The sequence below is a fragment of the Hippoglossus hippoglossus genome, chromosome 3 (genome assembly GCF_009819705.1).
Source record: "Hippoglossus hippoglossus isolate fHipHip1 chromosome 3, fHipHip1.pri, whole genome shotgun sequence".
Classification (NCBI taxonomy): domain Eukaryota; kingdom Metazoa; phylum Chordata; class Actinopteri; order Pleuronectiformes; family Pleuronectidae; genus Hippoglossus; species Hippoglossus hippoglossus.
This window is the reverse complement of record NC_047153.1, coordinates 13,730,909-13,740,593: the sequence shown is the minus strand read 5'-3', so window position 1 is coordinate 13,740,593 and position 9,685 is coordinate 13,730,909. Positions and strand designations below refer to the sequence as shown.

Below are 9,685 nucleotides of genomic sequence, written 5' to 3'. Positions count from 1 at the left end.
GGTAAAGCTCATCGACACATAAATAGTTGGATTAAAAACCAGTACAAACTACAGCTGTTGTTTAAACATCATGGCCACATTCAAACACTAGACTGTATAATGGATGACGTGTGTCCACTTCCTCCCACTATCCAGAAATTAAACTGAAACATCCCAGATATATGTTACGCTGCTGTCGGTGCATTTGGAGCCAGAGTTGGGGAATGGAGCTGTCATAGGGAGGTCCCGCCAAGACCGCTGACCAATAGTGAGTCAGTCTCAGCTGTCAATCAAGAGCTTTCATCCTGTTTTTAAAACATCCAGTAACTAATTGAAACCAAATCTACCTGAAAAATACGTCAGTATGATAAGAACGACCTAAAATGACACAAACCCTTTTTTTAAATGTATTTGATGTATATGTACTTTAACTGTTTTTTGGTCCATGTCCCATCCACTAACATGGAGGAGGCAGGACTTACAACCTATGCTGCAGCCAGCCACCAGTTGGAGCCCGAGATGCTTTGGCTTTGGGTAGCTCTCATGTCGTCCATATTTATGTACAGTCTATGCAAACCACACAGGACTTACGGTATATGTTCAGACAAGTCAATGCACAAAGCATTTTAATGCAGATGTTTGTATTTGCACAGATTATCTTTGCTGAACATAGCCTGTTGTGCAGATAGAAAACTGTTTGTTATTAGTGTTGTTTCTAAAAGATTGTGGAGCTGTTTGAGAACAGGGTCAGTCCTGTTAGCCTGTTCTTGTTCAGTATTTAGGGGGGGGGGAAGTCTCCTGGTGGACACACGGTGAAGTATGAGCGAAGTACAGGACAGTGTAGAGCAGAGTAGTAAGAGTAGAAGTATGGCAAATAGGTTTCACTTTTGACATGAGGCCGATCCAGTGACGTCTGTAGCTGCATGTAGCTGACATTGTTAACCTACATAGTAGTTACACTGATGCAGTGCACCAAAAACATTATCTTATTAAAGTTTTTTCTTTTAAATATAGTGCAGTACTTTAAAATGTTTTACCTAACAAAATAAGAGGGGCCATCTGAACAATGTTTTATGGACGTTTGACGTTCAAGTTGTGTAGAGGACATGGAGGCAGCTCCTGAGGTCAGAGGTCAGTTTTTTGATGGCTGGATTATCACCACGTCTTCACTGTGGGTAAATTTACTTAGAAAATCCATTTGACAATTTCCTTCAAAAGGAAGGGGCCTCATACCTTTTCTATTTTCTTTTAACACTGAACGTCCTTTAACCTTAAGGAATCACATATTCAAGTCAATTCAATCAAATTGTATTTGTTTAGCGCCAAATCATAATATACCTTATCTCAAGGCACTTTACATAGAAGATTAAGACCTTAAAAATGTATAGAGAAACACAACAGTTCACACAATATACATATTTAAGCCCAGACTATGATTAATTTTTGTGCCCAAACTTAACCAAACTGTGAATGTTCCATAATGTTAACTGTGCCTTTATAAATGTTACCATGGCAATGAATGTGCTGTAGACCTACTGGTTCCCTCCTATGGGGCGGGTTAGCGACAAACAACCTAAATGGTCATTCAGGTGTGTGGACCGGTTGATTAATTGTGTTGTCGCAGGTCCGTCTTGATGTGTGAGTCATTTGTTCGGTGGCTTTTCTCCTTCCCCACATGAAGGAATGATGGCGTACAATAACTGCACAGTGAGCACAGACCCTCAGGAATTCATGTATCTATAACAGTAATAATTTGGATGAGTAAACTACAAAACGCAGTCTCGCCTGCCTGCACTGACACTGAAGGCTTCTCGTGTCAGAGCATTTTCTTTCACTCCTGACACATGGGCGAGAGCTGTTGGTATGTTTAACGTGTAGACATTTCACATTAAAGACTTTAAAGACACAGCTGTTCGTATGAGCAGCAGCCGAATACAGTGTCAGGATAACAACTGTTTTGAAAGTGGCTTTACCACGAAGTTATATATTTACAAGATCGTGGAATAAAAAGACAGAAAGTATAAAAAATGTACTGAAAGATGAGCCAGTACGAAGCGCATTACAATCGCACACCTCCCTGTTTCTCTCTCAGATGAACGTGCACAGACAGGTGGTAAAAGGTGTTGATGGATGTCCTCAGCGGAGCAGTCGTTCATCTTCGTAGATCCCTTTCTTTTAAAGTGTTGGTGTCAAAACGCTGGCTTCTAATGGATGACTTGTTCAGACAGGACCACAGTTGTGGGCTTTCTGTCTATAACCGTTTGAACTTGCATGTGTAAAAGCAACAGAATTTGATCTAAAGCACAGGACATGTGATCCAGCTGTGACATACAAAAGTTTCAAAGAGTTCACTATTAAATAAGTAAATAAATGAATACGTAATAAGAATGTAAATAAATAAGTATAAACAAAAACACCATATGAATCAATTGAGGAAAAACTACAGCGTAATTTTTCGCGAAAAAGTGAATATATACGAAATGAAAATGATATCCATAAAAATCCAGTTATAAAGAAACTGAATTATGAAATTAATTCAACTACTACTACTTCCTTCATTTATTTTAAAAGTTGTGGGTAATTCATATTTGTTTACTTTTCTAAATTTGTACACACGATTCATAATATCTTTTTATTTACTATTTGTTATCTATAATATTCACAGACATTTTCTTTTATTAAAATAACAAACCACTTGATCTAATATCTGGATTATGAAAAACAGGCCACTCGGCACAGGCAAGTACTGTAAGAGGCCCTCAGAAATCCTGAAGGACTGAATTCACAGTTGTGTCATTTGTAGTCTTTGTGTGTCCTTTCTATGGGTTTGTGTCACCACGTGGACATTTTATGTAACTTTAATGTTGCTGTGTCTCTGTATAACCTTGGTTGCCATTTGAAATGTTCCTGTGTAGATGTTCTTCTGTTTGTTTGTAGTCGCTTTGCATTTTGTCATGGTAGTTTTGCATCTCCTTTGAGCAGCTTTGCATCTTGTTGTGGACATTGTGTTTTAATCATCATTTGTCATCTTTGTAGTATTTTTGTGTCACATTATTGAAATTTTGTTTCTTAATGAGGTCAATTCGTGTGTCTCTGATATTTTTTGTATCTTTGTTGTACTTGTTGTACAATTTCTTTGCATTTCTTCATGGTACTGTTACATCTCTTTTTAGTCACCTAGTACATTTTTTAAATGTTTTTGTATGTCTCATTTAGGTAATTTTGTTTCTCCTTGTAATATTTTTTGCATCTTTGTTGTATTTTGTGTCTTCGCATCTTAAAAATCTCTCCACCAGTTACTTCAATTGTATTGGATTCTGCTGCAACAAAGTTTACCCCTGAAATGCCAAAAGTGTTTTGTGGACTTCACCCACCCCTCCATCATAATTTCCATTTTTGGGTGAACAATCCCTTTAAGGTCTTGACCTGACTACGTAAAGTGCCTTGAGATAATGTATATTGTGATGTGATGCTAAAACTGAATCGAATTATGATGCTGAGTGAGTGTACAATTCTACTTTAAAGGTTCAGTATGTAAGATAAAGTGACATCTAGTGGTGAGTTGCCCGTTGCAGCTGAATCCCCCCCCCTTCCAGACATGAAAGAGAACCTGTGGTAGCCTTCAGTTGTCAGAAAAACTCAAAAGGTGTTAAGTTTGTCCAGTCTGGGCTACTGTAACAAACATGGCGGCCTCTAGAGAGAGGAGCCGCTCCCGATGTAAATATAAAGTATTTAAATATAAAGGGCCCATTCAAGGGTAAAGAAACCAACAATTTGTAAAAAACATCCAGAGGATTATTGTATATTCAATTTCTGTGAATAGATCAATTTCACCTTAATATTACACACTGGACCTTTAAATGTAAAACTGCACCTACTACTTATTATCTTTTTTGAAATATTGTATTTCATTTCTGGAAACCCTCTCGGATGTCCTGACCCACATGTTGGGAACCCCTGCTTCAGGTTAACGAGAAGGGGACTCGGTTCTGTGTTGATACGCGTCGCCGGATCGATACCGAGAGCCTCCTTGGAGCTGTAAATTCGGAGCTTTGTGGCCGGCCCCTGAAGGCGCCCGTTCCCCGGGATGTGCCTCCCCTCCCTCCCGGAGCCGCCTGGTCCCTCCCCGCCGCCTCCCGCCGCCCGCTGCCCGGGCTGCCTGCCGCCGCCGCCGGGCTCGGGATGACGCCACCTCTCGCTCCGCCCCGGCGCACAAACTCGCTTCCTCGCGTTCATTTCATTCCTCGCCTCATTCCGAGCATTCTTCGCATCTCTTGTCAGTGCGCGAAGCGATTCACCCTGAAATCCTCTCCCCGGGCTGGCTTCAGAAACACCACAATAACTTGACATAGTATTAAAAAAAAGAGAAAAAAAAGAAATACCCAGTAACATCACACTACCTAAAGCAGGGGACATTTTTAAATGAGATATCAATAACGAGGTAAGTTTCGTTGGCAGTCGCAGGTATTCGAAGTGTAGACTTCTGTTGTGGTGTTGACGAAAAAATGACGGTGCTCACTCTTTCTCCCGTGTAGCGTCAGGTCGTGTGTTTCCTCACAGACACACACATGCATGGCCGCTGGCTGCAACAGGATGCTCACTTCTAACACACACTGTTGCAGCTCTCGGCTTTGACATAGCAGCGACACAAATCTTTGACATTTTTCACATTTTTCCGCCGAAAACAAGCCCGCTCCTACGCCCCTGTATAAAAGCCTCGGCAGCCGCTCGTCCGCCGTCAGACCCTCGTCAAAGATCCCGCTGGGGGGGATCCGGGAGCAGCCCCCCCCCAAAAAAACCCTACACCGCACCGATAAGAGCTTTTTGGACAAGATGAAGGTTGAAATCGTTGCTGTTTTCCTCTCCGTAGTTGGCTCAGCCGGGAGTTGTTGTCGGAGCTTCCACCGGAGCATTTTCGCCCCAACTCGGAAGAAAAAAAACCTCCTGGAGAGACTTGTTGCTTCAGCGCACTTTGACGGTGCCTTTTATTTCTCAAATCGCCATCGAAGTTTGGTGTAAGTAGATATTATTTTGTTGGGTGTTGTTTCTTACTTTTCTCGCCGGTCTCCATGTTGTTACTGTGAACTCTCACCACACCGACTGGACCCGAGGGAAAAGGTTATAACTAAGGATTGTTTCATTAAAGCTCCTCTGTGTCACTCCAGGTTATTCAAAAACAAAAACACATTTTTTTATTTGCTGTGGTGTTGCTTGTCAGGGTTTTATTAAAAGACCATGACATGACCCTTAAGTTGAAGTAGCTTATATTGAAGTTAGCTGTTCCCTTGTTTTTAAAATAGCTGCAAATTGAAACATGGCCTTTAATTCCAAGGACAATTTTGCCGATTTATGTAAACTGCAGAATTTGTTGGGCTAAATAGTATTGGAAGGGCTTAACGTGGTCCTCAAGTTGAGGAGGAAAATTATATTTAAATGTAAAGGTTGACATTACCTTATTTTTTTTAAATAAGGCTGCAAATTGAAACATTGCCTTTGATTCAAAGGACAGTTTTCTGATTTATGTAAAAGTGTAGAGTTTCTGGAGCTAAATGGTATTAAAAGGGCTTAACATGAGCCTTGAGTTGAGGATGAAAACTAGCTTAAATTAAATGTTCCTATTCCCTTGTTTTTAAAATAGCTGGAAATGCAAACCACGCTATTAATTCAAAGGACAGTTTGCTGATTTATGTAAAGAGCGTCTTTGTAGAGTTTGTGAAGCTTTTTATTTGGGGTTTCCTTCATTGTTTTCCTTTCCTCCCTCTGCTTTGGGAAATGCCTGCTCAGCTAAAACTGCAGTCCCCCAGCTGTGGGCCAGCAGTGTGTGTTTGTGTGCGTGTCTGCCTGTGTGCCTGTGTGCGTGTGCGTGTGTGCGTGTGTGTGTCACTGAAGTTTTACACCTCTCAATTATTTTAGCCACATACCTTATTGTGGACTTCCTGGATATGACATCTTCTATTATGCAAAGGGAGGGGGTGAGAAAAAGCCAAACGCACACATTAGCTACAGTTGATTTAGCTTAAAAAGTTTGTTCAAACACTTACAGATTTCCTCTTTGTGCCAGACTCCAGTTACTCACCGCCACCTCCTCAGTATTTGTTGCACTACATTGTCAGATTTGGTTTGCTTTGAACCAACAGGCCAGTCAGGTCACCAGGGCACTGTTTACATGGCTCAGATATGCTGCTGTGATTCAATTAAAGTGTGTATATACTTCATTTATCAAGCCAAGTTTTATAAAATGTTCACATTGCCTGATTTATAATGTTTTGTCAGCTATCTATTCTTTCTGCTCGAGCAAAATTGCCTCTTAAGAAAATGAATTATTGTGAAAGTTGCTGCTTTGTGTTAAAATAATCTCAACAGAGGGGACACAGCTGAGCGTTGGGCTGAAAAACAATACCTGTTGTTTCTGTAACAAAATCCACTTTAGCTTTTTGCTGCAGCACCTACAGTCTCTTACCTCCTTGTGTTTTTCATGTGAAAGCATGAGCGGGTTATGTTGAGTGTGCAGAAGCTCTCTGCTCTCACAATGTTAAATATGCATATTCTTACAGTTAACCTGCTGTTAAAACATTTTATGTAACTTTGTAGAAAACAAATAGATGAGAAAAAAAAACCCGTTGTCATGTAATTAACGTGAACGGGCTGTTATAATTTACAGGAAACAGTCTGAATGCAGTCAGGCGTAACTCCAGACATGTCACAGTGTAAATCTCCTTGCTTGGAAGAAAAAAAGTAGGAGTAGAAATAGATGCTTTGTTTTCAGCTTATGCAACCAGTGGACCTGTTGGACGGAAGCCTGCATAACATTTGAGCAAGAATAGGATGTTGTCTTTGTTTGACCCAATGAGACTTCACTTCTGCAAGTAGGAGTTTCCAAACTAGTTTCTGTAAGAGACTACATAGACGTGTTCACTGCTGTGATTACATGGAGTCTGTCTTTCCCTGTACTATAACTACTCTATACTTTTAAATCATGTAGAATTGGTATTGAGCCAATGTAGCTTTTCTTTGAAAATGCTTTTTTAAAAATGGGATTGTGATCTACATTTAAGTAGATGCCGATAAATATCTGGATGCGAGCGGGTTGTGTTGTTGTGCATATGGTTCTTCAGAGGCAACACAGGCGATGTATAGCTTTAATGGTTTGTTGGCTCAGGTTTTGTTCATTTATGTTCCTTTGCTGAGGTCTGAGAGCAGGACTACAGAGTGTAGTTTATCTGTTGTGAAGTGTGGACAGAATAATGTGCTTTTGTGAAGGACACAGTGGACTGTGTTAATTCTTGGAGTTAAGTGAGACTGTACTTTTCTTGGATGTCCATACTCAATATTGTTTTGGCCATTTGTAAGCTGTATTTGTTCATTTTTTGATTTACATGAAAACATTGCAAAAATCTATTATTTTTACAAGGCAAAGATTTACTTTCTCCTGCAGTCTTTGGTTTGTTCTTGTAATGGTACGGAACTTGACATTGTCTTTGCGTACAATAATGACAGAATATAACACTGTTCATTTTTGGCATTTGGGAATATATTGATGTCATTAAATGTAACTCGTATCAGTTTGGACCTTTTAACTACCGTTAGAGTGACATCGACACACTGATACACTCAATAATGTTAATGACTTTTTAAAAAACCAAGTGAGGAATCCAAACCCTCCCTTGAGTCATGTTATTGATATTGTGAATATTAACATCATGAGCTTAAATTTTAGAATAACCTGTAATGGTATTTTGATTTATAGCACATTAAGAGCAGCAGTCTCGAGTAGGAAGTGCTCTCTGCAACAGGTGTTAGGGGGATGCGATCATTTTTTAAGGGTCAAATTATCTACGTTTTATAAAATTCCACCGGTATTAGTTTGAATTACATTATTTTGGGGTGTTCAATCCATCTAATATTTTTTGAGTAAATCATATACTGTATAGAAGACATGTGTCTTGCGACCTGACACTTAACTTATAAGATATTTGATTATTTACAAGATGTTTGATGTCAGGGGTTAAAGGCTTTGTTAGCTCTAGGTTTTTACAGTGTTTGGGCATTAATCCATTTCATACATTGTGTGAATAGACACATTGATGGTAGAAATAAAGGCTTTACCTGACTGAAAATATAAATGTATGTGTAACGAAGCATCTTCTCTATTTATGGGCCTGTTAAATCCCTCGTGGGAATGTCAACACATTATGTGTCCCACATTTTAATTGAAACGACAATACGCACTATTATTATTTGTTTTTGTTCTGAAAATTCCAGAGTAGAAAAACAATGTGTGATCTGTAATTGAATCTGGACACATGCTCATTAATTGTGTAATTAGAAGTGATATGTGGCGGAGCTAGAATCACATCAAAACATCAGTGTTGTTCACGGTCAAAGCGCGCTTTTAAAAGAGGACACTCCTGCAGGCGTCCAGACTGTGTGTGCCCTGAGGTAAACTCTGATCTAGAAAGGGAATTTCAGAGTGTGTGCTGCTGCTCAGCAGTTTGAGCAGGGCCCACTGAGGCCAGTGGAGAGAGCCACCAAAAAGGAAAAGCTGGCTCAAAGCCACTGACGTCATCTAAGTAAATCTGCTTCACTGCTGCAGCCATAAAATGACTGCCAGCTACCGAATGCACTTTGGCCTTGTCAACTAACTTAGTGGTGCAACACTGTAATTTTTTTTTTCTCTCTCTCTTCATGTGCATACTCATGAAAGACGCTTTGTTTTTAAGTCTAGTGTCATTCTGCTGTAGTAGCGGACTTTGGCTTTTTCATTCATAAGGACAAGTCGTGTTTGAGCCTTTCCAGGCTTTCATAAACGCATCAAATCCTTCAGCTTCTCTCACCCTTTGAAGTCATAGCACATTAATATAACATTGCTAATGTGAACCATATGGCAGTCTCAACCATTTGCACTGGAGAAAGGAGCATATAGACAGTATACTGTCTGTATAATGTCCTAACCACTTATTACTGACGTGCTGTGCCTTAGAAGCTGTTTGGACGCTGGGACATGCACTTTTTCTTCCTACTTTTATTTGAACACAAAGACAAATAAATGAGCTGCTTCATGATCGCTCACAGATGAAAAGCAATATGTTCTCCATGAATCATTACATGAGTCAGTTTCTGAAACCACTATAAACATTTTGAGTTCTTGACCACAATGAAAGCAGGAAATCTCGGTTTCAACAACTTCCTGTCTCTGGTGGCCATAGGAGCCGTCGTGGTGTTCAGCTTCCCCACTGGTGAAAAGAAACCCGTGGAACAAAGGCTCACAGTCACTTCATTTACTGAAAGTGTGTATAATTTGCGGCTTGTATACAAATGTGGGTTATTCAGTCTCTCAGGCAACGTATTCAGTCGTTGCTTGTAATAAATTCCCACAAGACCTTTTATCAATGGTCGTTGTGTTTTTGATCATGGCTGACACAGATCAGGCAGACTCTCTCTGCCCTGAAGGTGCCCTGGATTCAGACGGACTTGAGGGTGAGCTCCCAACATTGATATGCAGGCTGTGCCCGGTAAATAAGTTTGGAATCTGAGCTGGGACACGGCATCAGAGAGCGGCATTGTCCAGTTGAACATTGTAGGAGCGCATGAAGAACCTTAAATGCTTAAAATAAGGTATTTATCTATAATCAAGGAATATGTGGAGACCCTTTATAGAGACAGATTTAGTGATCAGCCGACATGAGCCTTTCACAGACACATTGGT

General features: G+C 40.1%; 1 protein-coding gene across 5 annotated transcripts in view; it reads left to right on the top strand.

The window, feature by feature from the left end:
• Window positions 1-4,089: 4,089 nt before the first annotated feature.
• tead1b (TEA domain family member 1b) overlaps window positions 4,090-9,685 on the top strand; it is a 44,342-nt gene continuing 38,746 nt past the window's right edge. For 2 of the 5 annotated variants that reach the window (XM_034574374.1, XM_034574363.1), the window contains exon 1: window positions 4,440-4,994. The gene's annotated coding sequence lies outside the window, so the exon portion shown is untranslated. The other 3 variants (XM_034574340.1, XM_034574348.1, XM_034574356.1) reach the window with 3 other exon arrangements.